The sequence below is a fragment of the Alligator mississippiensis genome, chromosome 15 (assembly GCF_030867095.1).
Source record: "Alligator mississippiensis isolate rAllMis1 chromosome 15, rAllMis1, whole genome shotgun sequence".
NCBI classification, from domain to species: Eukaryota; Metazoa; Chordata; order Crocodylia; family Alligatoridae; genus Alligator; species Alligator mississippiensis.
Genome location: NC_081838.1, coordinates 37,840,724 through 37,868,317, shown reverse-complemented (window position 1 = coordinate 37,868,317; position 27,594 = coordinate 37,840,724). Strand labels below are relative to the sequence as shown.

At 42.8% G+C, this 27,594-nt stretch overlaps 1 long non-coding RNA gene across 3 annotated transcripts in view; it reads right to left on the bottom strand.

The window, feature by feature from the left end:
• Nucleotides 1-19,154: 19,154 nt before the first annotated feature.
• LOC132245584 (uncharacterized) overlaps nt 19,155-27,594 on the bottom strand; it is a 69,393-nt gene continuing 60,953 nt past the window's right edge. For all 3 annotated transcript variants that reach the window (XR_009457287.1, XR_009457288.1, XR_009457286.1), the window contains 2 exons: nt 21,330-21,432; nt 19,155-19,779 (listed from right to left, as the gene is read on the bottom strand). This is a non-coding gene — a long non-coding RNA (uncharacterized LOC132245584). The remainder of the gene's footprint in view (nt 19,780-21,329; nt 21,433-27,594) is intronic.

The window sequence follows — 27,594 nt, the reverse complement described above, 5'->3', positions numbered from 1 at the left end:
GACTTGTTTGGCATTTGATATTTTAGTTCCAGAGGCTGTCATAAATTCTCTCTGTTTCCACAATTGTCCAGTGGCATGACAGATTCTGAAGGCATACTTAGAATCAGTCCAAATATTTACAGAGTGGCCCGATGCTAATTGACAAGCTCGTGTAAGGGCAGTAAGTTCGGCCACCTGCGTGCTCAACTGTCCAGGCAGTGGTTTAGCTTCAAGCACTTCAAATGGAGTTACTACTGCATAACCCATTTTTCTGACTCTGTTGACTATTTTTGAAGAGCTATCTACATAAAAAATCAAGTCAGGGTTGTTTAAGGGTAAGTCACTGAGATCTGCCCTGGGTTTGTCTGAAAATGCTGCAACTTGAAGGCAATCATGGGAGTCTGGTTCCCCGTCGCTGGGTAGAGGTAATAGAAACCCCAGGAATTAGGCTACATTTCCCTGAGCACAGATACTTTATTTCGTAACTACCTACCTATAGGAAAAAGACCCCTCTATAGTTAGCTTTGTATTTTTAACTGGTGAGCCTACAAGGTGCTGCCCTGCCCTGCCTTCTGCCTAACTATCCACAGGTAGAAACTGAGCACTGCTGGAGTTAGATGGATGGATGTGTGTGTCTGTATAGAGAGCTTTCTTTATGGATGCCCCTACATGAACAGGCTCATGCAGTTGTGATCTCCTTGGTTTATTGGATATAGTGAAACCTATTTGCGTGACTTTTCCACAGACCTGGTCTTTAATCTCTGAAGCAGCCATGATCCTGACCTTGAACAGTAACTTCATCCAGAGTGGAATTCTTCTTGGCCCATTTTCTGCTTTAAATGTGGAATATATATGGTTCTGTCTTTACTTAGTGCCCGCCAACTGAGGTTCAAATGGAGCCCAACTTGTAAATGGGTTTAGAGAGTGTTTTTGGTATCTGTACTGGGTGTTGAGCCAGTAAATTGGCATGTAAGACCAGATCCTAAAGGGATCACAGCTTCCACTTACACACCTAAATAAGCAGTTACTTTCTCCAAAGACCTGCCAATAGTTGCTGAGATCTTCTGAAACCATGGCCATAAATGTTTCAAGGGGAGCTGGAGGAGGCCAGCCTCTTGTGCCTGCTTGCTTCATTCTCTTTCTGGTACCCAACCTGAGGAAGAGCTGCACAGATGCAGAACACCTCACTGCAGCTGCTCTGTGAATATCAAACGAGAAATGTTTCATGGCTTTGTTCTCTATTGTTGGCAGACTAATATATCACTATAATCAGAAAGCATTTCCTGTTAAAAGCATGATTGCAATTGGATTCTGAGTTTCACTACCTGTCTGAAATGATCATAGGGACCTAGGAGATTCCTGATTGGATTGGACTCAAAATTGAGTCCAGCAATTCTCTTTACCGGGGTTTCATTGGTAGATATAAACATGACACTGTAAACAAATAAAGAATAATATGTCTTCCCTTAGTTCTCATACTGGTGTGACAGACTTGCCCAACTGAGCTCCAGTGTGTCCTGGGGCTCAAGAAGGCTTACTTCTGATTGGTGGAGACAGTCCACCAATCAGGAACAAGCTGGGAAAAGCGAGCATCACCCCTTTCCTGAAGGGAGGGGGAGAGAAGCTCTCGGACCTAATTGCAGACATGTATGGCAGGTCTGCTGGACTTGAGGGGCAGAGCCCCTGAAGGAGAGCATGTTCAGCATGCAGGGCAGATGCAGTAAGGGGCTCAAGAACAGCAGAGCCAAGAAAAGCTGGGGAGAGCTGCCCCAGCGGGTGATAGCCCTTGGCTCCTGAAGACATCACTGGAGGAGTCACCACCAGAGCCTCGACCCTGGGAGCAGGGACAGCCTGCTGGGGCCCCCCACAGCCTGGTGCATGGAGCCAACCCTGGTTGCTGCAGGAGGCAGCTTGGGTCCCAGGATACTTGGTGCACATAGCAGTGCATGGGGACACCAGACCCTGGGAGCTGCACATGGTCTGGTGTCTGGTGCACATGGGAGTCTGCTACCCTCGCATTGTGCTGAGAGCCCCGGTGCACCTGGAGGTGCATGGAGGTCACCAGACCCTTGGATTTGCACATGGTGGCTACGGTGATTTTATCAACCTGATCTGATCTGGTACTGCAGTAATCTTCATTTAAATGCATATTTTAGGCTTGTTCTAACATTTATTGATTTTTCTCAATGAAAAGAGGTCTTCTCTCTTTGAATGCAAATGAGCTTGTTGATTCCCAAATGTGATTTTTGCATTACTTTCATAGCACTGGGGTTTATCTTTCAAAAGGGATTAGAAAGAAAAATACCGTTGGTGCCTGGAAGGTCCATACAAGTTTGCAGGAGGGGTTTTTAAGGGTACCTCAGAAACTGTTTAAATAGACAGAAGTTTCAACCTTCTCCTCTCTATGCTGGCAGTTCCTCTGCCATGTATAACGCTGTCTGAGGCTGGTGATAAAGTGTCTGGATCCAAGACCTGGATTAACAGAGTGAGAGCCTCTATCACATGAACTGCAGAAGTCATTTAATTGGTTGGCAGCTGTAGTACATTATTAAGGCTCCTTGGGGAGACTGCTGTATAAGCATGATATAACTGCATTTAATTTTGGAAGAATATCCTTGTAATGCCTGCTCTGCACCCTTTCCTTCCCACTCCTGTGCACAAGGACCCCAAAGGATTTAGTTGCTCAAATCCTATGGAATTGCAATGGAAGGTATACACCTCTCGGATCCAAGCCTGTAAGCTTCTTCCCCACATTTTAATGAACTTATAAATTCCTTTCCAAGTTTGAGAGCTTGCAAAATTCATTTCAAGTGCCTAAGTGTCAGTCCAGTTACGTGGATTTGGAATTGGGTGTGTTAACATAGGAAATCCCATTTAAAGACCAGATCTAGGATGGGAAGACACTGAAGCCCCAAATGTGCCCAATGTTTTGTTCTTTTTTCCTTAGATACTTTTGCAAAGTCCAGATAATTACTGATTGTCATGCATTCAGTGCCCTTAGTATTGCAGGCAGCTCTTCAATGAAAATCAATGTGTTCTTGTGGGAGTGGAAAAATATGAATACACTGAGGCTACCATGTCAGAAAAGCAGGTAAAATTTTCCAAGTATGGTATTTTTAATTAAAACTTTAAGAAAAAAAAATGTTTCCACAATATTACGCAAAAAAAGGTCAACATAATTCAGTGGTGGTCAAGGGGCTATACGTTTGAGCAACTAGTGATTTGCTGGAGGTTTTACACTTAAGGGGAAAAAAAATCTTTTTTTTTCTAAAGTGTACACGTGTGAAAATGATTTCACGTGCGTGTTTTTGGTTACTGTTTTTGACTGGGTCTAGTCGCAGCTTAGGTTCTGAGAGAATTGAGACAGGTGCTCCGTTTTACTACTTCAATCATGTTTGTAGTCTCATTTAGTTTGGACAGGTTAGGAGTAAATATACCACTGAATGCAGTAATAGTGTGTGCATACTTACAACTAAGTGCAATGATCTTTTTCCATCCTGGGGCCTTGAAGTATAAGCAGTTTGGGGCAGGGGGACTTAATAGTTTTTTGTTTGTTTGTTTGTTTGTTTTTATCTTGTAAAGCACAAACCCCCCCCCCCCCCCCCAAACCCTGGGATGTAACTACAGATATACTGGGAAAAATATGACAGGAATGGAGCCACATTCTATGTAAAAATACTACTTTGCCTTCTGGAAAAAAAAATACTTTCTTTTAATTACTTTTACTTTAATTAGTTCCTGAAAAAAGTCCCATTATGTTAGTTACTGTACATACATGTAGTAAGAGCCTGCATTTGCCCTAAACAGCCTGCAATTTAAATGCAAAACGGATTAAGGAAACGGTGTGTTAACTTTAATTTAGGGGCAAGAAGGTTGATCTGGGAAGGGAATCGGTGTTTTTTTGCAAATCCTACATGAAATCTGTGGCAGACCTGGGAGCTGAACTCAGTTCCACTCATTTCTTGGTCCTAACCATTAGATCATCCTTCTTCCCTACTTTTGTCCTCAATTCTGTCCTGGGCTCCTGATGGAATATCAGATCTTGTTTGGTTCTGCTTTAATTATTGTTGACCATTACTTTGTAACTTCAGCACCAGCAGTTCTCCCTTTCATGTCCAAACTGATTTGATATATATATGTATGTGTATATTATCAGGAGATCCTGAGGATGTAGCAGCAGTATTAAGGGGATTAGAAATGGCAGAATCAGGGATGTGCTACTTAGACAACCCTTTAGAAATACCCACGCCTGGTTTTCATGTACCATGAAAGGGGAGGTGCTGTTTGGGAGTTAATATTGTGTCCTCTCCAACCCTTTTCTGGGTTTGTATAAGATGGTCAAGTTTGTATAAGATGGTAAAGTTGCATTGGTGGAGTAATACATGAATAAAGGTTCTAATAATTAACCAATTGTAGAATAATCAAATTCCGGAGGCAAAAAAAAATGATTATAGCTGTAGCTTATAACTTTCTCCCTTTCTTTCTAGTGCTTATAATTCTCTACAAACATATGCTTACAACAAGAGTTGGGGAAAATATTATTAGGTGAATAATGAGTAGTCTAAAATTGTGTTTTCAATCAGTTAAGAAATTAGATTCAAATTTGATGTTGTTTCACCCCAGAAATCAGGTCTAGAAATTTATTCCAAAAGCCCAGTGGTTATAGCGTTGTGCCCCAAATGAATGCGGTTTGAAATTTTCATCTGATGGGAAAACCACGTGACGTTCCTAATGCACTGAGTAAATCCTTAGCAGAGGTGCCTCTTTTTCTGTAATAGCAATACTGCTGTCACTGCTAGGTAGGTAGACAATTATGGGTGCAGCCGCAAGAGGGAACAAATATTGAGGTTTTGACATAGACTTGGAAATGCAGTGCTGGCTACAAATGTCCAACTCAGGATCCTTAAAATTCTGGTTTACTAGGTGGATTGAAGCACTGTAATGAAATTAAATCATAAACCTTGGGGCTGGTCCTCACACACATACATGCATACACACACACATGCACACACACAGTAGTGAGCTACAAGAGTCTGGTATACCTATCCCACAGGTGCTACAGTCTGCTGTCGATGGCCAGTCGACGTGGCGTTATCCTCCAGAAGGGGGTCACCAGCTGGTCCTTCTGGCTGGACAGGTCGGGTGCTGGTCAAGTTGGAGATCAAGAGGGCGTCACTAAGGGTCACTTTTCACTGCTTTTTATCTGTCCTTGGCAGACTTTGGTGAACCCCCAGTTTTCAGGTTTGCCCAATCCATGGGTCATTGACCCTGGATTGCGGACTTCCCCCTCAGTGGCTACTGGATGTCATCTGTCAGCCCCAGGGGTCGTCCGCATGTACGTGCAGGTTTGGGAGTCTGTTGATGAATTTTGAATATGGCTCTGGGAGCGGTCAATCTGGAGATATTCAGCCCAAAAGTTGGTCCCCGGCATTGATTAACTCGGATCAGGGCTTCTAGCCCTTGAACAGTGAAGTTTAGAGAATTCCCGGTTGCTACATGTACTGTAGTACTGTATGCCATGCAGGGAAAAGGTCAAGCCATCTCCACTAAGCATAAAGATGAATATGCAAATCAGAGGATGGATGAAACACCCCAAATTATCCTGTATGTCAAGCTAATGCAAGGAAGATTGGTATGATGGCCAGGTAAGAGTCTCTAACAGCCCTATCAAGGAAAATAAAATAGTCTGCTCAGCATCTTTTTCCTGACTTGTAAAATGAAAAGCACCATTAAAATCAAAGCAAGACCCAATCTTTTTCTTAAGCACTGAAATAACATAATCAATATGTTCCCTCAAATTGACAAGGGTGGTACGTGTGCACTCAATTGCCATAACATGGCAAACCAGCCATAACAATGTTTTACATATAATGTAGAAAAGTTTTATAGCCTTAAATGCCTTAAATGGCAGGTACGGGTCAACAATCAGCTGATTGTAGGTCCAGCCTGCACCATGCTGGGACTGATTCAAGACCCCATTGCAGTCCTTGCCTGGAGCCAAGAATTCACTAGTTGTTGGCCCCAAGCCTAGATGTGTGAGCAACTACTTTGATCTTGCTGGTGTAGAGGAAACCTGGGATTATGATCCCAGGCTCCCCCAGAAATGGCAAGTATCAAGTCTGTGATTGGGATCCGACCCACATGTGACATGGCAGGAGAAACAATTGTTGGGATTGGGGATGATGCAACTGCATCTTTAAATGAATGTTTGCCAGGGCCCACGTTATGACACATCATTGTCTGGACAAGCTTACAGTCAAAAGAAAGCCAAATGTTGTGCTGATTTAAACTCTGTTATTTTAATGAATTGTTCATAATCAGGAAGAGTTTTATATAGCTCCCCATATCAGGTCATTACCATGGCAATTGAGCACCTATATTTCTATTGCATTGTAACTGAAATGCATCAAGCTGTGCAAACTGGCAAAGAAGAAATAGCAAACGTTAGATTGTTGTTAGACCTTTTGGACTTGAACCCTCCTCAGAATGAGAGGACTATACACACCTAATTCAGCATTGTGGTGAAATGGGAAAAATCTATTTGATAAGTGAATCCATTCCTTAAGAGACAGATATAGACACTACACTCCATAGATACCAGCTACTGAACTGATGCTGACCTCTCTCCATGTACATTTACAATCCCTAATCCATTCTGTTTGGAGAGGACAGGGACATTTAAAAACTTAACTTGGAAAAAAGATGGCTTTGTTTTCCAGTTCTGCCAAGGTTTTGAGAGTTTGATCTAGTGGTTTCAGTCTGTGTGTGTGTCTTTAGTGTTCCATGCTTAAAATAGAAGTGATCATTATCTTGTTCTGTGTGTCTTGGGTCCACTTACATTACATGTTCTTCAAGACAGGGACTCATTGAAGGAAGGTTGGTCCAGGACATGATTTAGAAGGTGTGGGTTCAAGTTCTAGATAAGCTGTGAGCCTGGACAGGTCCCTTAGGACATGCACATGCCACTTCCAGTATCCTACAGGTGCTCCCAAGAAGGCTCTGCTTACACTGCACTATTGGTTCTACTCCGCTTTGCCAAAGCCTGGAAATTTGTGAACATGGCCAATTCGAAGTGCATGAGACAGTGTATCATGGTCCTGAGGGTGTATAAAGTGGCATGCCCGAGAGGGGTGTTAAGTGCTTGCTGATTAGGTCACTAAATTGAATCTACTGCCTAATTTGGGGACTTTGATATGTGTAAGCAGGAGTGAGTGGATGTGTCATGATCTTTTGTGGTGCCTTCTGTATGTTGTGCAAAGGCAATGTAAAGATGCCTTGACTTTCTTTGCCTCTAAAATAAAAAAAAAATAAAAAAAATAAAGTGATTTCTGTGCTTTCTGTCTTTAAAGCAGGGATGGGCAAAATGCGTCCTGCCAGGCCATCCTCTCTAGCCTGCAGGTCCCCTAAAGAATTTAGAAAATTAATATTTAGCTGCCCTGGGCTGCCTCTCATGCGGCCCTCGATGGCTTGCCAAAACTCAGTAAGCGGCCCTCCGCCCAAAATAATTGTCTGCCGCTGCTTTAGAGCAGCAGCAACTGTCAACTGTCTCTATGACTGCTTATTTGTCTGCTTCCCTGAAAGTCGTTCCACTATCCACCACCCGTGCAAGTGCTGGGTAGCAGTTCAGCCCTGCCCCCATAGCCACATGCATGAAGGTCTAACCTGTGGTATGAAAAAAAACAAAGGCCTTAAACTTTGATCAAAAAAAGGTTGTAAAGATAGGCGTTGTGGTAAAGGCGTTGTGTAAAAAGCCGTTGTATAAAAGTGTGGGCTAAGAAAAGAGGAAGAATGTCTGGCCTTGTGGTAATCAGCGGTTACTGAGACAGCAAGAAAAGAGTGTTTTGTAATAAAGAAAGGAAAATAATGTTTTTTTAACTGTTACCGCAGCTAGGTTTCTAAAAAACATTCACTATACGTCCACGTGAATTGTAGGTGGCTGTTAAAAAGGTATATAAGCCTTTAAGGTTTAGGGAGGGAGCCCCCTCCAAGTGCATGGTGAATCTTTGGGGCCCCTCCTACAGCTGTAGCTCTAGCTTCTGCTGACCTGACCCAAAAGTTTGCTGCATGTGTTTTCCACGACAATTCCTGGTGCCATGACTCAGATCCACGACATGGATTGAGGAAGGAGGACCGCAGACTGCTTCCCCCAAACCCCATGGCACCAAACTTAAGAGGTAAGAGACCTAGTATAAAATCTCTAATGGGGTTTTGAAGGAAGGCTGCCTGACTTGACCGTGGTGACTGGATCCAAACTTTATTCAATATAGGTCAGTTTAGAACCTTACTGCCGGCTAGAATTTTCTGTCTGGTGATGTACACTCTGTTCAGGGAGAAACTGTTTGAATCATCTCCATCCAACAGCACATTGGGCTTGTAGTTAATTAACTAAGGCGGTGTGGGAGAGGGGGTCTGGCTGACTGAATGTGTGTGTGTGTGTGTGTGTGTGTGTGTGTGTGTGTGTGTGTGTGTGTGTGTGTGTTTAGAAAAATGAGCCACTGACCAGGTCTGGGACTAAGGCTGGGTCTAGCCGCCCCAATTCTGCCTAATAAGGTAGCGTCGAAAGCAAGGGGGCCCAGCTGAAACCTTGTGACCTAGTGGACAGGCGTCTGAATGATTTGTCTTTTCCAAACCCCTTGTCCCAGTAGCTTCTGCCAAGAGCAGGAGTGAAAAGATCCCTTTTGTTTCCCTCCCTGCTTTCATTGTATGAGCCGGTGTCGGGTCAGAAGCCTTTTGTCTGGGTGGTAAAAAATCGTGAGGCAGGCACTGTATGGCCCGGATGTCCTAAATAAGCCTTTCCTGTGTATTCCTGTGTGATTGAAAACGGGGATAGGTCAGTTCAAACCAGTTTCAGTCCCCCCCTAAGGGGACTCCAGCATACTTTTTTATACACTATACACTATTCTCCAGAGACTTGCAAGTATCTGGATAAGTGGAACCGGTATACTAGGGATAATCCCGTGAAGCAATTTCCACAGGAAGGAACATTTGATCAAGATAAATGTTACGGGGGGGCTTTAGAGTCCCGAAGATCTAAGACGTCACAAAATCAGTGGGACGCGTCCTTTTATTGGTATGATGAGATGTCCAAGAGGCCAAGAATATCAAACTAGAAGTGTAAAAGATTCTGAGGAAAAATTGAAACAGCAGTTAAAAGCTGTTCGGGAGAAATTGGCTGCTTTCCCAAATTATACGCCGGCCACCGCTCCATTGTATCCAGCTTTGCCTGGGGCGCCCCCACCAGAACCAGCAGAAGACATCCTTGATTTCTGTTCAAATCCTGCTCTTTTAGGACTCCCACATCAACCGGTTCAACATCAGGCTGCAGCCCAGGCTAGTGACTCATCAGCTTGAGACTGTATTACCCACAGAGTCTGTTAGTCCAGACTCAACTACCGCTCCTGCTGCTCCAACTCTCAAAAAGAGGAATTGGGGCCTGGAGAGATCCTCTATTAATCTTAGATATAGTAGTGCACAGGTTTATTCATTAAGACAAATGCCAGGCATTGGCACGAATGGAACAAATATAATAACTGTGCATGGACCCTGGACACCAGGTGATCCTTACAATCTAACCCAGAAATTCCCTAAAATCAGGGAGGATCCAGAAAAATTTCAAGAAGAATTACAAACTGTTATAATCCAACATGGGCAGATATAGAGTAACTTTTATAAGCCATTTTGCCCAAAGAAACAGGAAGCACGTCTATACTTCCTGTTCATGGCCAACCAAAGACCCAGGAACTGGCCAAGACTTTATTGACAAAAGAAAAGCTTTAGTTCAGGCAATTCTTACAATCTGCCCGAAGAGGGCAGACTGGACCAAGATAAATACTTGTAAGCAAAATAAAAACGAACACCCTAGTGACTATTTAGAACACCTCAAACAGGCATTTGAATGATATTCAGGAATGGATTTAGTTGAAAATGCTAAGCAAGCTATCGTAGCTGCTTTTGTTCAAGGACTTAAACCTAAGATAAAAACCAAACAGTAATTATCGGCTGGGAAACTAAAGATTTAACTGAAGTCCTTGCTGCAGCTAACCATTTTTATAACAAATTGGATCGGTCCAAAGACAATGCCGAGTTCAAGTTAATGGCCTTACAGATTTCTCAGTTGCAAGGTCCAGGCAGAGGAAGAGGATGGGGATGTGGCCGAGAAAGGGGAGGCCCGGGTGAATATGGGAGAGGCTATGGAAACCAATGTCACTATTGTAAGCAAGAAGGGCATTGGAAATCAGAGTGTCCCAACCACCCTGGCCAAGGACCCAGACCCCAGCCCCCACCTCCTCTGCCTGTCAATTTTCCCAGTGTTGAATAGGACAGCCTGAGGGACAGTAACATTATCACTCCTTTGCTTGCTACTGACCAATCTGGTCCGTTTGTTGAATGCCTTATTTCTGGTAAACCTGTCTCCTGTCTTGTTGACACTGGAGCTTCCCGCTCCATGCTATAGGCTGCTGAATTTCCTTGCCTACCTCATTCTGCTGAAACTGTAAATGCTGTTGGTATGGACAACCTATCCCACATCCTGTCTCTGAACCGGTCTCCATCTCTATTGGCCTTTTGTCTGAAAATCATGCCTTTCTTCTTAGTCCCTGTGCTCCTGTCAACCTTCTTGGAAAGGATTTGCTGTGTAAACTGGGATGCGTGATTTATTGTAACCCAGAGGGTTTTTACCTTGAAGTACCGGAACATAGGGAAACCGAGCTTGTGGCTGTGCTAACTCAGGAGTACTCTGATCCCGACACTTCCTTCTTGCAAGAGGAACTGTTGGCACGGGTACCTCCACAGCTGTGGTCCACCCATGCAAATGAAGTGGGGCACATGCTGAGTGCTGAACCAGTGTATATTACTTTAAACTTACCAAGCCACTTCCTCGTGTTCCGCAGTATTCTATCTAGAAGGAGGCTGAAGAGGGAATTAAGCCTGTTATTTCTTCACTCCTTGAGCAAGGGTAATCCCTTTCAACACACCTATCCTACCTGTTAAGAAACTTGGTAAAGATATGTATCATTTTGTACAAGACCTCTGAGCTGTAAATGCTGCTGTTTTACCCGCTTTCCCTAACCCTGCTACTGTTCTTTCCTGTATCCCTTCTGACCCTGCTTATTTTACAGTAGTAGACCTTTGTTCTGCTTTTTTCTCTATCCCTGTTCATGAGGATAGCCAGTATATATTTGCATTTGCTTATTGAGGACTCCAATATACCTGGACAAGACTCCCTCAGGGATATACAGAATCTCCCACTCTGTTTTCCCAGATCCTAAAGAAGGATTTAGATTCTATCACATTCAAAGGGGAGGTCCACCATTGTTCAGTATGTTGATAATCTGTTGTTAGCCTCACCCACTTTGGAGGCTTGTAAGCAAGATACTTTGATACTCCTTACGGCCTGAGCTCAGAAGGGCCACAAAGCCTCAAAATCTAAACTACAGCTCTGTAAGCTATTTGGGGCATGATATTTCAGCAGAAGAATGCCACCTTTCGTCTGGTAGAACTAAAGCTATCCTTGGCATTCCCAAATCTATGACTAGAAAACAGATGAGGGGATTCCTAGGTGCAACGGGTTATTGTAGACAGTGGATCCTGCTGCTTTTACAAAACCCTTGCAAGTGACCCATGATATCACTTGGGAATCCCTACCTTGGACTTCTGAAGCTGAGCAAGCATTTGTGGCCCTTAAACAAGCCCTCACTATTGCACTCTTGGACTCCCTAATTACAGGAAACCTTTTACTTTGTTTTGTTATGAACGGGAAGGAGTCACTTTACTCACTTTACTTTACTCAGCTGCATGGTGAGAAGCATCGCCCAATTGCGTATTATATTTCTGCCCTTGATCCCGTGGCTGCAGGATTTCCCCCTTGTCTTCATTCAGTGGCCGCTGCCACTTTATTAGTTGAAAAGGCCGATACTCTAGTTCTAGGACAACCTTTAACTGTTGCAGTTCCTCATGCTGTAATGGCTCTTTTTCTGAAGGGACAGACTCAGCATCTTTCCAATTCCCGTCTTACTAAATATGAGAAACTTTTACTGTCAGCTGCAAATGTGACCTTAAATTGCTGTTCAATTCTGAATCCAGCGTCACTTCTGCCAATTGCCTCTGATGGTAAACCTCATGATTGCCTATCTGTCACAACTCAATTATTAACCCCTCGAACTGACCTTAAGGACATTCCTATCCCAAACTCTGACCTTGCTCTGCTTGTAGATAGTTCCTGTTGTGGCAGAAATGTCGGTGCCCCTCTCCAGAGATCTGTCTCCACCAGCCTGAGAGGCTGGTGTTGAATCCCTCAGGGCGGGGATCTCCCACCTTGTCTGCATGACAAAAGCCTGGCGCCTGGGAGGCAATGCTCTGGTCACCTGGGCAGGGGGGAAAGGCCCGGCCCTGCGCGCGGGCCCAGGTAGCCAGGGATGCTTGGTAGATTGGTCAGCTTGTGGCCAGTATTGGCAGCTTCGATTGGACCGGGCTGCTGAGGTCAGAGAGGTTATTTAAGGGCCCGGTCCAGGAAGAAAGCCATTAGCCATGCGGTCATCCAGGTGAATCTGAAACTGGCTCTCTCCTCATCACCGCATGCTCCAAGAGTGCCCTGCCTCCAGAGGAAACCTCCAACCACCTCTGGACGATGCGAGTGAGTAAGCTACTAGAGATCCAATTAGATATTTAACTTCAGTAACTCAGATGCATGTTTAAACGGCTACCTCAGCCACCCTGGTTTGCTCTATGGGATTCCTTTGATATTCCTGTAATATTTCTATGATATTGCTCTACCTTTTACTCTGTTTCTGCCCTACCCCCTGTAGAATAAAGTTCTCCTTTGTGACTGGTGTGGGAGACTTATTGAGGGATGGGTCTAAATTATGCCGAGGAGGCCCCTTAGGACTAAGGGAGACTTTCCTAAATAGCCCCTGACTTGGGGAAGTGCCCCAAGTGCTTGTATTGGGTCTAGTACCCATTGGATGATCACCAGAAGTGAGTCCAGAGCCTTGGATGGTGGCAGCGGAACCCCAGGCTAGCGGGTGTGCTCCAGGGAAGGGGTCGGCCGGACGTGAGGCACCCCAAGGGATGCACTCGGAGCCTGGAAGGTGGTTGGGCACAGGGAGGTGGGCGGCTCAATGCAGGAGCACCCCCTACTGGCCCACCACACCTGTCTTAGAAATTATGCAGGCAAATTGGTTGCCTGCATAATACTGCAAATTGGATATGCAGTATGCACTCAGTATGCTGTTTTAGAAGCCTATTCCTTACCTCAAGCTCGTTCTGCTCAAGTTGCTGAACTCATTGCTCTAATACATGCCTGCATCCTTGCAAAAAATCAAATCACAACCATTTATACTGACTCTAAGTATGCATTTGGTGTTGTTCATGATTTTGGACAAATTTGGAAACAAAGAGGATTCCTCACTTCATCAGGAGCCCAAATCAGTCATGGCTGTTATATCAAAGAACTTTTGGAAGCTGTTCAATTGCCCTCTGCTATTGCTATTGTTAAGTGTAAAGCTCATGAAAAACCTTTTGATGATGTCACATGAGGAAATGATCTGGTAGACCGTTCTGCAAGAAATGCGGCCCTTTCTAGCCCACAGGCTCCTATCTTGTTTGTTTTTCAGCAAACCAGTCTCCTCTGGCTAGCCTCTCAAACCTTTCTTCAAGATCAGGCCACAAAAAAGGAAAAAAGGTGGCTGGCTGCGTGCAGGGTGTTCACTGCACCCTGACTCTCTATGGCATTCCCTGGACGGCTGCCTGGTAGCACCTAGAGAGCTTTTGCCATACCTTGCTCGTCTGACTCATTCAGAAGCCCATACCAGCAAGGGAGGCATGATTGCTACAGTACAAAAGGATTGGTTTGCCCCAAATTTTCCTTCTATGGCACAACAGTACTGCAGCTCCTGTCCCATCTGTTTAGCTCACAATATTGGGCAATGGGTAAAAATGACACCCGCAGCCCATCCCCCTCCATGGAGACCGTTTGTGAACTTGCAAATTGATTTCTCAATGCAGTGCAGTGCTCAGTGCAACACCTACACTGCAGTTATCATCCACAGTCAAGTGATGCTGTAGAACGTAAAAACTCAGATTTGAAAATGCGCATTTCAAAGATCTGCGCTGAAACAGGTCTCAAATAGCCCGATGCACTGCCCATTGATCTTATGCACATTAAAAACACCGTCAACAGAAAACATGGATTAACCCTTTATGAAATACTAATGGCATGACGCATGAGAATGCCGGCTACAACACCTGTAGCCCCACACCAAGCAATTTACTGATGAAACTGTCCTAAATTATTGCAAAGCATTAATGAAGTATGCTAGGTCTGTTCATTCACAGGTCCAAGAAGGTCCTCAACCACCGGATGTTCCTTGTAACGACCTTGAGCCAGGAGATTGGGTCTACGTAAAGGTTCATCAATGGAAAAACGCACTTCAACCCAGATGGAAGCCCTTTCAAGTGCTTCTGACCACTAACATTCATTGCCAAGGTCGCCAGACCTTGGATCCAATGGTGACATGCCTCAGGATCCAATGGTGACACGCCTCGCACTGCAAGAAAGTGTCACCATTGGATCCTGAGGCCGCTGAGTTGAAACCTTTCCCTGAGGCTGAGGACAAAGACCCTCAGGACCTCACTCAAGCAAGTGAGGAGTATCAAGGCGCAAGTGATAGTAATCTCACTGATGAACCTAACACCCTGATCCAACTGACGAGCTCAGAAAACATACATGTTTCCATTTGGAAGATCATCACCTCAACCAGATCAGTGCTATTGTTCAAGGCGAACAAATAGACAACGAAACCCTGAAGAATTGCCTGCAGAGGCAAGCCAAACAATACTTGCCAACATGTTTAAAAAACTTGTCATAACTGCTATCTTGTTTAGCTTAATTGCTTTAAGTGCTTCAAATGTATACTTAAAATTCTTGCAAAAGATTACTGAAGCCTTAAACACATCTGATTGTTGGGTCTGTGGACTTATCCCCAGAACCAATGATGCAGAATTTCCAATTATACCACGGCCTTTAACCCTTATAAATTTAACTGTGAGGTAGGCAGACCCAAACAATACCACCTGATGGCAGGGTACCTACAGGGAGGTTTGTGTTGAGTACACAACTACTCCCAGCAAAAAAAATATTCAGTGGGAAATAATAGCTGCAAACATTATGATATGGGAAAAGGGGTGTGGATGAACAATCATACCAAAGAGAGAACATGGTGCCAAAGTTTTAACGAATGATATAACCCATATAACCAGTCTAGTGGAACTGGCGCAATATCCTGCAAACCAATGAAGTGGTCAACTATTACCATATGGGAATGTTCTAATTTAAGAGGGCATTGCTATAGAAATGGCACCAAAAAGTCAGCATCTCCTGACATTTTGGGGAGGCCTTCTCCTATTGGAGGTCGGTTAGCCCTTGACTGGTATGACGGCTCCTTTAGAAATAACCAGGCTCTGCGAGGAACCTATTAGGTATGTGAAACTAAACCCTACCATCAACTACTGCCAAATTGGTTTGGATCCTGCTATCTTGCCTGGTTAACTCTGACCGTCAGGATAACAAAGGTCTTGCCTCAAGGGCATCACAGAAATAAAAGAGAGAGCAGACCAAAAACAAAATGCGGTAGCTACCCTTGAAGCTTATAAAAATCCTTTAACTTTGGGAAAATTAATAGAGTGCTCTGTAGCAGGAATAATTCCACTAGTTACCGGCCCAGCTATCTCCTGTTTGGAAAGATATACCCTGCGACTACAAGAAGTAGTTGAAAAATTGGCCTTAGAAACTGAAACTGCTATAACCAGTCTGGGAAAAACCATAGACCAAAACCAAGATGAGTTACGACAAATAGTTATGCAAAACCAATTGGCTCTTGTTTTAGCTTCTGAAGAGGGTGCCTGTAATAGGGCAAGAATGTTGCACATATGTGAATAGTACTTTCCAGTTAGTAGAAGAGCAAGTAAATTATGTGCTAGCACATGCTGCAAAAGGAGCTGAGGTTTCCTTCATTCCAAAAGATACTTTAGCTGACTGGTTCAGTTGGTCCCCTTGGGGACTATTCAAAGGCTTGCTCGGAAAAATAATGTCTGTTTTGTGCCTGATTTTAGTTTTAGGCTAATACAACTAATTTTGTGTTGTGTCTGCATGAACATCCAAAGAACTAAGCAGAGCATTTCTAGTATCTCAAAGAAAACTAAAATAATGGTGTTGCAAAGGTGTGAGCAGATCGAAAGTAGAAATGAACTACGGCTGCAGAATGGAATCGAAGGACTTACAAAATTGAAATTTTAAGGCTAAGATGAGACTCAAAAGTCTCAAAAGGACTGTGGTGTAAAAAAAGCAAAGGCGATCGAAAAAAGGTTGTAAAGATAAAACAAAAGGCATTGTGTAAAAGTGTGGGCTAAGAAAAGAGGAAGAATGTAATCAGCAGTGGTAATCAGCGGTTACTGAGACAGCAAGAAAAGAGTGTTTTGTAATAAAGAAAGGAAAATAATGTTTTTGTAACTGTTACTGCAGCTAGGTTTCTAAAAAATTTCACTATATGTTCACGTGAATTGTAGGTGGCTGTTAAAAAAGTATATAAGCCTTTTGCTTTAACGTTTAGGGAGGGAGTCCCCTCCAAGTGCATGGTGAATCCATGTCACTTTGGGCCCCTCCTACAGCTGTAGCTCTAGCCAAATAAAGCTTCTGATGACCTGACCCAAAAGTTTGCTGCATGTGTTTTCCACGACAAATATAAGAGTAAATTTAGAGCCTTTAGCCCTAAAAATGTCAATTTTTGCTGCTTAAGCTGCAGGACTCTTACTAGTTGTAACAGGCTGTTGTTATCTTCTGATCATGTTCAGTCAGTAGAAGAGGACAATGGCCTGTGTTATCCTAACCTCCAAAACAAGGTCCAGGTTCAGACATGTAACAAAATGCAGAGCTGTTTAGAACGGAGTGCTCAGTGCAAGCCTGCCTCTTGTACCCAAACTGAAAAAATCATGCAGTTTTTTTCTGTGCTAAAGCAATTAATAGGCTGGGGTCTGGTTTTTATGCACTGACATATGCAGGATGAATGGTTTGGGCGATGAGTTCTGGCAGCCAGCTTGACTCATACTGGAAGGAGTGAGGAATTAGTGGTCAAGACATTCAGTGAAACCCCAAGATTCCTATGAAGAATACAGCTCTCAGTCAGTGATCACAAGTTAAGCCATCATTTTAGTGATGCTGTGCAAAAGCCTGGATTTGGGAGGAGATTGAAGTGGTTATATGCTTCCCTGAATTGTTTGCCTATCCCTTAAATGATACATTTGCAACATTTGGCTCATTTCCTTCTCCTAGTTTTATGTTCTGTATGTTGCTTATGCTGGCAAGACCTGTTCTGTGAAGAGACTTGTTCTGCTTTCTCCCTGTTTGTGGGGTGACCGTGATGCTAGAAACAAGAGCAGGTGTATATACAGACACTACCCTAAAACAGGTGCCTTCAGTTATGTTGCTTTCTTCTCTTTTTGGCGCTCATCTCTTCCTTGCTTGTCAGATTTCTTCTGCAGCCCAGGCAGCCCTGACCTTGTCGTTCTAGTCCTTGACTGTTTCTTGAGCAGAGATTGATAGTCATAAAAATGGTTGGTCGATGGGCAGTTGTCTGGAAGTCTAGAGCCCCCTACAGAGAGCACTGATGCTGCCTGGTTTGTGAACTAAGTTTTCAACATTAACCTCCAGGTGAGAGCGAGGCAGTTGTATCCTTTGAAGATTTCCTTTCAGCTGAGCTGTACCAGGAATTCCTTCAGCCCCTTTTGGTCATCATCTGGTATCTCTGAATATGAACTTGTTTTTTGTTAATTTAATTTCATTGGGGCAGAGCCTCAGATGATGTAAAATAGGATGGATTTCAATAGAGTTAGGCGGACTTATGGTACCTGGTGGGATGGTCAGTAGCTCTGCCTTAATTTACATCAGAGGAAAATTTCAGACACCATTTCCTAATGAATCAAAGGCCTCTGGTGATGTTGGACAGCAGACTGCTGTGGATTCTCCGTTGTTATGGGTTTCTTCTTCCATCCCCTAGACCAGGGGTTGTCAGCCAAGGGTAGGCGTACCCCTGGGGGTACGTAGGAAAGCTCTAGCGGGTATGCAGCAGTGGCATGGAGAAGCAGGGGGTGGGGCCGCCAACACTTTGCACCACTTGTACCCAACGTGCTGCCGGTGCTTTTATTTTCACCGCTGTCGCTTCACCGCGGTTTTGAACACCCCTGCCCAACTGGTTGATCAGCTACTGGGGGACTCCCCACTTCTGTAGCCTGCTGGGGGTACACCGACCAAAAAAGGTTGAAAACCCCTGCCCTAGATCATTTTGGTTGTCATTTCTCATTTTGAGCAGTACCTCCAGCAGAACCTGGCACCAAATCTGAATGGCAGAAAGCAATCATGGGTGGTGTAGGTTGCTACAGGGAGAGGACAGTGTGTATCTCTTCAAAGTTTTATGTTTTACACGAACACCCAGGTTTTCGTGCAAGTGGTGAGCAGAAAAGGTTGCACGAAGTGACCCACAGTGACCCGGGTTTTGCAGGATCAAGAACACTTTTGATGTACTTCAAATGGCTGCTCCAGGGCAGCTCTCCATCTCGGCTTGTATCCATTTCTTCTCTTCCCAATTTCCTCCTCACGCCTTTTACCACAGGTGTGCTGTCTGCATAGTTACAACAAGCAGCCTGGGCACCCTAATCAACTGGGGAAGCCCCAGTGCCTGGCAAAAAAAAGCCAAAACATGCAACTGGCCAAACCCAGTGACAGCAAAAACAGCTCATTTTAAGAAGAAACATGTTAAAATTATGAATAGGCTGCCTGTGACAGCATTGGACTCCAACCCCAGGAGATCCTTTCCAGTTCTATGTTCCTAAAAGTCTTTCTTTCCAGCACAGGATCTACAAGGATCACAGGATTCTTTCCAGTGGCAGGCTCCACTGAAGGGGGGCGTGGAAAAGCAGTGAGCCTGATTTTCTTTAAACTCTCTGGAGCCTGCCTGAGCTGTGTGGGGGCCTGGTGCTTTCCTCCGCAGCTGCAGTGCCCCTGAGACCACCTGGGCTGGGTGCCAGCGGTGGGTGCTGCCTGAGGAGCGCCACTGCTGCGCAGGGAACCACCTGGCCCCCCGTAGCTCAGGAACCACTTGGCCTGCTGCCTTGATATTACTCTCTGTTTTTTCCCTGCTTCTGAGCAGATATACTATTTTAGTAATGAATGAGCCATCCAGAAATTTTCCTTCTGTACTGCAAACACATAAGGCAACCAATGGCAAGGTTACATCTTCCTGCCCAAGAATATCATGAGGCATTTTACTGATTATTGTGGGAAGTGTCAGAGAGTCTGCAACTTCTCAACATGAATAAGAATATCAGGATCTGGCCTTAAATTTTATTTTGCCATCTCCTTGTTTTAATGAAAGTAAATCACTTTTATTTTGTGTAGCTGTGCATAAAATACTTCATCTGTCAAACTGCACAACATTAAACTGTCTTGTAAAAGAAGAATAGCATATGAGTGATGACACAAACTACAGGTAAAATATGGAAGCATTATTTAAAAAAAATATATTGTTAGTGGATTTGCAAATGCCAGGATTTGCAGAAGTGGGGAGAGGTGTCCATTGCTGGGTGTTCACTGTGCTCGTATCAAAAGTCCCTTAAAGCTGTTCCAAGCTGAGCACCCAAGAAACTGGTTGCCTTTGAATATCTTAACTTCGGGATGACTTCATGCTTCACTGGTTCTGGTTGGAAGACACGATTGTTAATGAAGCCCGTGGGATGATACGCAGCACGTTAGGCCTGGAAGTGGAGAAAAACGGTAGAAAAGAATTTGGTTTATAGTTAAAACACGGTGGATTTTTGGCAGGCAGCACATAACTGCCCAAATTAGACTTGGAGATCCAGACTTAATACCTGATCCCAAATAATTCAAGCAATTTTTAATGGACATAGGCAGGTAGTTTCAGAGTATTATATCTCCTTCAAAAGCTGGCTTTATTTATTTATTGTTTGGTTCACATTTTTATTGTACCTGCTGCTTAATGTAAGATTGACAGAAGGTACAATTGTAGCCAATATACTAGTGACAATAATAAGACAGAAAAGAAAAAGAAACTTCATCCTTGGTAGCTGGGGTAGATTTTCTTCAGGTTTTTAGTATGGCTCATCTATTGTGCAAGTCATCTCAACTTTCACCTGGAACCCAAAATAAAACACCTGGGAGTGCAAGCCCCTGCAAAACAAAGCTGCTAAGTTTTGCACCATTCTAAAAATAAGGAAATGTGTCCTGTGCCTGTGATATTTCTCCTGACATTATCTCCTGACTTGTCCAGCACAATCTTAAAAGAAAATGGCAAAGAAAAAATAAATTCCTCCTACAGTTCTTCAGCAGGTGGAAAGTAATAATGTTCTTCTCATGGTCTCTATGTTTCCCCTCCCTTTACATGCTCTGGGGAAAGAAATTACACATCTAAGCACTCAGTACCTGAAGGAAAAAATAGATTCATCTCTAAATTTTGAAAAGCACTGAGTGAAACAATGGATCCAACTCACCCTGAAGTCTGAGGAAGTTCTCTTACGAACTTCATTATTGTGATTCTCTTGAGCATGTTATTGCAATCCACTGCAGAGGTAGGGACAATTTGGCCTAATAGGCTGTGAATCAGGCTGTGAATCAGCAAACCAAAACTTACATACCCAGCCCTGTCATTGCTCTGTTATGTGCATGATGTTGCTATTTTTCCCAAGACGGGATTTCCATTTTCAGTCCAAAGTTCAGCACTGTCGTATCTGAATATTTAATACCTGGCCTGGGGTGGTATAGATGGTAATGCAATGTTACAGTTGCAAAGCTGCTGTCTGTTAATAGATGAAGAAGACCAATAATGTAAGAATATTCTTACCAATAATGGTAAGAATACTGTGTGTGGCCTAGTGATGCAAAGTTACTTTACAAGCCTGGAAGTTGCTACCAATTCATTTACAAACAAATAGAACTAGGCTCGTGGGAAGAGCCAACAAGATTGCCACTCAAGAAGACCTGTTCCATCCCTTGCATGGGCTGGCTCTGATCATTTCATTAGAAACTAATTTTGGATGTAACCTGCTATCCAAACACTCCAATCTTATCACTTGCATCACCTCTGTGTATTGCATTTCAAATATTTTTTTTCTTGGAAACCAACCACTATAGGGTGATGTTGCAAAACCAATGCAATAAGTGAAAAAGTTGAGCGGTTTAGTGGAATGTACTCTAGACCTCTGTAAGATGCATCTTGGTATGCCGTTGCCCTTACCTATGCTGCAATGGCGAACTTGCAGAAAATCTCATTAAAATAACTTAGTTGTACCTCTCAGGCCAGAGCCTGCTGCTGTGAATTCTTCCTTGGGTAACAGGGAAGGCTTTTGCAGCCTTGGGTCTGGGAAACATCAGGAAGCATTTCAGTGGCACACCTAGTGAAAGCAAGGACATCTGATTTCAGGCTACTGGCATTGAAACTTTCGTACTGCATTTGATTTCTAGCATTACAAAAGCTAAGCTGTGAATTAAAAAAAATAAATAGTGATGTTTTCTAAAGTTAACATTTGAAATGGGAATCAGGCTTTTTTTTTTTTTTTTTTTTTTTTTTTGGTTGAAAAACAAATGTTTCTCATCCTCTGCCAGGGCTGGTTTCTAGCCCCAGTTAACAAATCTGAAAGTTTTTCTTTTTTTGTGTCCAGTCCATGAAACTTATTTATTCCTTTTCCCTGACACGCAAGTACTGCATTCTGTGAATCCTGTGATGACCACTGCACCATAGGATGCAAAGTATACTTTGTCATAAACATATAAAGAAAATCCAGTGATTAAATTAAATTAAAAAGAAAAAAAAATCCAAACAAATAGAGGTCAGCTGTGGAATACCCCAAATGACCATAATCGAGCATTTTAAAGATAGTAACAATGGAATAATAACAATTCCTGGCAACCATGAAATCCCTCCAAAGCACTTTAAAGATAAAATCATTATTATCCTTTCCTTCTCAGAGTGAAGCTTACCGCTGTGCAGAGGCACAAGGGACCAGATGACCTTACGAGTTCCCTTCCAGACTTACTTTCCTAAGATCCTATGTAGGCCTAGATCCTCAAAGGCATTTAGGTGCCCAACCTGCAAGGATTACACCAGGATCAAGTGTAACCAGGATCACAGGGGCACATTTCACTCTTGAACACCCTATTCCACCAAGGATCTTGAAGCCCTTGGCAAATGCTAATTAATTAAGCCTTGCAGTATGCCTGTGAATGATCCCAATTTGCACCTTCTGCTCACCCAGCAGTTGCAGCTCCTGTGCCCTGTTCACCAAATTCTCCCTCTCCCTCTCCCTCTCAACTACTTCAGTTTGAGCTGTGTACTGCCACCCCTCACTGGAGAACTTGAAAACCTTCAACAGTGGTCGATTCGCAACAGTGACGAATCTGGCATTTTTACCCTTCTGGTAAAGGGTACTTTGCTTAGGTATGGAGGTTTTGGTGGGCTGCTCCAGCATATTTGTATTGCGAGTATCATTTATGCTGTCTCAAGTGAGAAAGTTTTGCAACATTTCCTGAAGATTGTGGGAGTCTGGATTCACTTGATCTCCTCTGGGAGTTCATCCCACAGAGTTATTACATTTTTCTGTATATGAATTATATATGATTGTATGTAATTGTGTTGAACAGGGCATGCTTTGTCCTGTGTTATCTCTTGTCTCTTCATAGACTGCACCACTCCTTGGCCCTCCAAACTCTTTGTCCGGCAGTTGCAAAAGCCCTGTGACATGAACAGGAATTCTTCTGTGGGCTTTGATAAGGTGTTGGTCTCCTAGGCCAGCCATTTGCTTATGTTAAGTAGCCATTTTAACTGTGCCAACCATTTTCTGAGGGAAAAATAAGTAAATCTGTATAAGTCTGTGCACTGGAAACCAGTTACAGCATGGAACTAAAAAAGATAAAGAGGGGCCCAGAGAAAGGAGCAGAGGATAGCACCGCTGAAAACAGAAAACAGATTGAAATGTAAAAGATAACATGTAACCGTTACTTAATTTCTGCTTTTGGAAAAGTACTAGCTATAATAGATAAATGTAATGTTACTATGACAATTTGTGAAGCACCATATAAGGAGATGATGACCATAAGTATTGCTTATGTGCTGACCCTGTAGTCTTACCTTATTGTAAAAGTATAGTGGGGGCCATTTTGCCTCTTTGCTGGCTTATGGTCATTTGCTTGAGCAAATAAACTGCAGTAAAAGCCTTTACCCCTGTTGCCTAGTTCCTATGCAGCTAAACAACGAACTCCAGGGAGTTTTCTCCCACAACAATGGGAGAAACAGCTCAGCTGTTTTGAAACAGCTCAGCAACTATTGGCAGGTCTTTGGAGAAACTAACTGCTTATTTAGGTGTGTAAGTGGAACCTGTGATCCTTTGAAGATCCTTTGAAGCAGAAAATGGGCCAAGAAGAATTCCACTCTGGATGAGGTTACTGTTCAAGTTCGGGTTCATGGCTACTTCAGAGATTAAAGCCCAGGTCTGTGGAAAAGTCACGCAAATAGGTTTCACTGTATTCAATAAACCAAGGAGATCACAACTGCATGAGCCTGTTCATGTAGGGGCATCCATAAAGAAAGCTCTCTATACAGACACACACATCCATCCATCTAACTCCAGCAGTGCTCAGTTTCTACCTGTGGATAGTTAGGCAGAAGGCAGGGCAGGGCGGCACCTTGTAGGCTCACCAGTTAAAAATACAAAGCTAACTATAGAGGGGTCTTTTTCCTATAGGTAGGTAGTTAAGAAATAAAGTATCTGTGGATGGTGCTCAGGGAAATGTAGCCTAACCCCTGGGGTTTGTAGGATCACTAAAACCTGTACAGCACTAGAAAGCACAAACCTCAGGAAGTTTTCAACTGCTCCTACCCTGCCCTGGCTAAAAATAAATGGAGTCTTTCAGATTTGGTCCAGCTCTAATACAAATGAACACAAACATATACAAAATGTTGTAAAAATAAAACTCCGAAGTAGTGATTGCTCCAGGCTCTCTTTTGTCCTCTTAGTTCTTGGGCTACTGGATTAAAGAAAGCATATACACTTTACTGTTAAGAAGGGTGTCTTCTGCAGTATACAAGCAATTGGAAATATAAACATAGCCCTCCAATCCACCCATTAGTCTTTTTAATGATTCTGAACCACAACCACCCTGAGATGACATCTCATTCTCTCTGTGTTGGAGCCACAGAAGCTCAGCAGAATCCTGATATCTTTGGCCTTTTATTAAACTGAAGCCTGGATAGACATGAGCACTAAAGGAAAAGGATTATAGGGGGTTGTAAGAGAAAGAAAATCCCTGTCTCTCTGCCAGATGCATTAAACTACAGATCTCACAATTGCGTAGAATTATCACTGGCATTCAATCTATGCTAATTCAATCACGTCCAAGGAACAGTGATTTAACCCAGAACCATTTCCCAATGTCATTCAACAACTGTAATTAGTTAGAGAGGTGTTCCTATTCCCCACTCATGCTATATTATGATAGGTATTATTTAAAATGTATTATTAATATTCATTCAACAAAATGAGAGTAACGAGGGGGTATTTATGACATAGCTGAGGAGGGCTGTTTTGACATATCTGGTTACAGTTTTCTTTTTCTTACAGAGACATTATTTTCTCATGTACATTAGCACTACTAATGGAAACAGTGCAAAAGCTAATTGGGATGTTTTAATGCGAATGCTAACTGTAAACACACAATTTCACCCATCAGTTGAAATGCAAAGCTGCCTCCCTACCCTGTGCCACCTTCAATCCCTAAGATTTCTGGAAAGTAACAGTTCACTTTCACCGATTAAAAACAAAAAAAATAATTCTTACATAGTATACAATTAGAGTTTGGAACATAGAGCCACAATACATCACTGGGGCAAAGAGATGTTCAGCATTACCAAAGATTTAGATGGATGGTGTGAACATCTGCAGTTACAATATTAAGAATTAAAATATGTTTTAAAGCCAATACTGTCTAGATCTTAAATTGTATATTTGCTTTGTAGGTCCTCAAGGCTTTAACCTAAGGTCAGGATAATAACAGAAGAGGAAATCAAGGAACAGAAAGGTGAAATGACTTCTCTGAGGAAAGTCAAGAAAGGCAGCAGGACCTAGACTGGAACCAATATCTCCAATGAGGGAAGGGAAGGGGAGAAATAAACAACTGTAGCTCAATTTTTGGGGGAAGGCTATAAATCTTCATGGTACAGGGCCCACACTAAACTAAAACTGAAGCGGGTTAGGAAGAATCTCTCCCAGTGAACAGACATTTCCATAACACGTAGCATCATATTTTACATTTTCCTCTTACGAGTCTAAGAAACAGGCAGACTACTAGACTAGATAGATCACCGGCCTGATCTAATATGGCAATTTCTATATGCCTAAGGGTGCGGGGGGAATAAAACTTTCTGGTACAACTCACTCCAAGGAAAAATCTAGACAGCTCTAAAAATTTGAAATTAAAACATAAAAATTACAAGAACCTAATTTCCCTCCCTCCCCCACGTTGTGATATGATTTTATGTGCAGCATTAAAAGCACAATGTCAGTTATCATTTAAAGGCTTACTTGAAAGATGCCATACGCTTAGATGCAGGCAACAAAATATAGGAATCTTGATGGATGAAGTAGGTTTATATCCATTCTAATTATATTCATAATACACTCATTTGAAATACCATAGGTATTATTTAGATGAACGTTACGCATTCTGTTACGCATTCTGAACGTTCTAGCATTACTGCTAGAAAAATCAAAGTGTTCCATTCCTAGATTTTATGGGGGCAATAAAAAATGACAAAGCAGCTCTAGTTAAGCTAGACTGATGAAGTGATATACTGCAAGAAAGGCATTTAAGGTTGTATTGAAGCAGATTTAAAGTTGATATATAGCAAGTACAATAATTCTGCTGCATACTAAATAGAGCTTGAATGGAATTTTATAAAAGTGTAGACAAGCTAGTGTAGACATGCACCACAAAATTGTAAGCCAAACAAAAACAAAAATCTCTTCTTTGCCTCGCCAAAGAATTTGGATGAAATCAACACGACTTTTCATCCATCAAATAGGGTGCATCATTGTAATCTCTGTTTGGTTTTTTAAATTTTATTTTATTAACAGGAATTCAGAATGACCAACCTTTTTTTAAAATGTATTTTAGTTCTTCACTTTCTTTCATTGTAAAATAAAGGAAGATTTTGTGTTAAAAAATAATGGTATTCTAATGGAAAGCCATAACAGCAGTGCAGAATGTAGGCAGGATCACAGGATCTGGATTTGTGATCTGCATTTATTATTATATGACTTTGGCCAAGTCACTTTTCCTTTCAAGGACCTTTCCCCTCCTGGGCTTGTTTGCCCTTATGTATACTCCATTGAGAAGGAACTTTCTATTACTATACAGTTGGACGGTATCCAGCACAATGGGGCCTTCCTTCTCCTTCTCCATCATCAAGGTGCCACTGTAATATAAATAAGAATAAGAATAAGGACTGAGTAATAGGTCACCACTGTGGTCCTTTGTGCTGGTCAGAATGATACTAAGTGGCCAGAAAAATCCTCCAAATGTAGTAGCTGAGGTTTCCATCACTGAGGCTTCCATATCATCTTCCTTGGGTACTCTGTGGGAAGGATGCTACAGGGAGAGAACAGTTTCAGAACAGAACAATTCCCTTGGGGTAACTTGGACTGATAGTAGTTAGAGAAGACTGGTGACTGATCAACCCCAGGCCAGGAAAAGCATCTGTGCAGTCATTTAGCCTCCCTCCCATTTAGTTGCCCAAAGCACGATCATATGCTGGGTCGCTGCACATAAGCAAACAGCCAATAGAAAAAAATTCCAATAGGCAGCACTTAAGAATGTAGAGAATAGCTGCTGGATTTATTGGACCAAAAAAAGATGTTGTGCCCTGCAAATGGCTTCCTCTGCCAGCTCTTAACAGACACAGATGAGAAAGGAGCCACAGGACAGTTAGAAAAGTGTGTTATTTGTAACAGCCTGAATTTTGATGCCAAAGATGAGACTTTACATTCAACTTCTACTGCTAGACAGGATGAAATGGAGCAATGGAAAATATGTTGTGTTTGTGCACGACAATTGAACAGTGACTCAAAACAACTGACATCAATGCCACATTCTCTATGTGGCTTGTGCAGATTTCTAACAGTATACCAGGCTTCTGCATTTCTTATACTGCATTGAATAAAAGGGTCTACCACAGCTTCCCCGTTAGGAATGAACAAATACTTCCCACAAAACTCAGTTGATCTACTCAATACCGATTTAATAGAAATCAGTAGACTGAGGTACAGAGAGCCATTCAAATAGTTTTTATTGGAGCTATAAAAGTTATTTCTATTAAAGAGGTTCAGCTTCCAGAGATCTCTCACTTCAGGCAAATCTGATTTAGGATTTTCCAAGGTAAAACTGACAGTGGGGAGGATGCCAGCCCTACTGGCCCATGAACCATTTAGGCTCCAACTGTTAGTAGTTTTAGTTGATCTGGTGGTGCTGTACCCATAGACCTTGTTTTACTCAGAGGGGGGTGA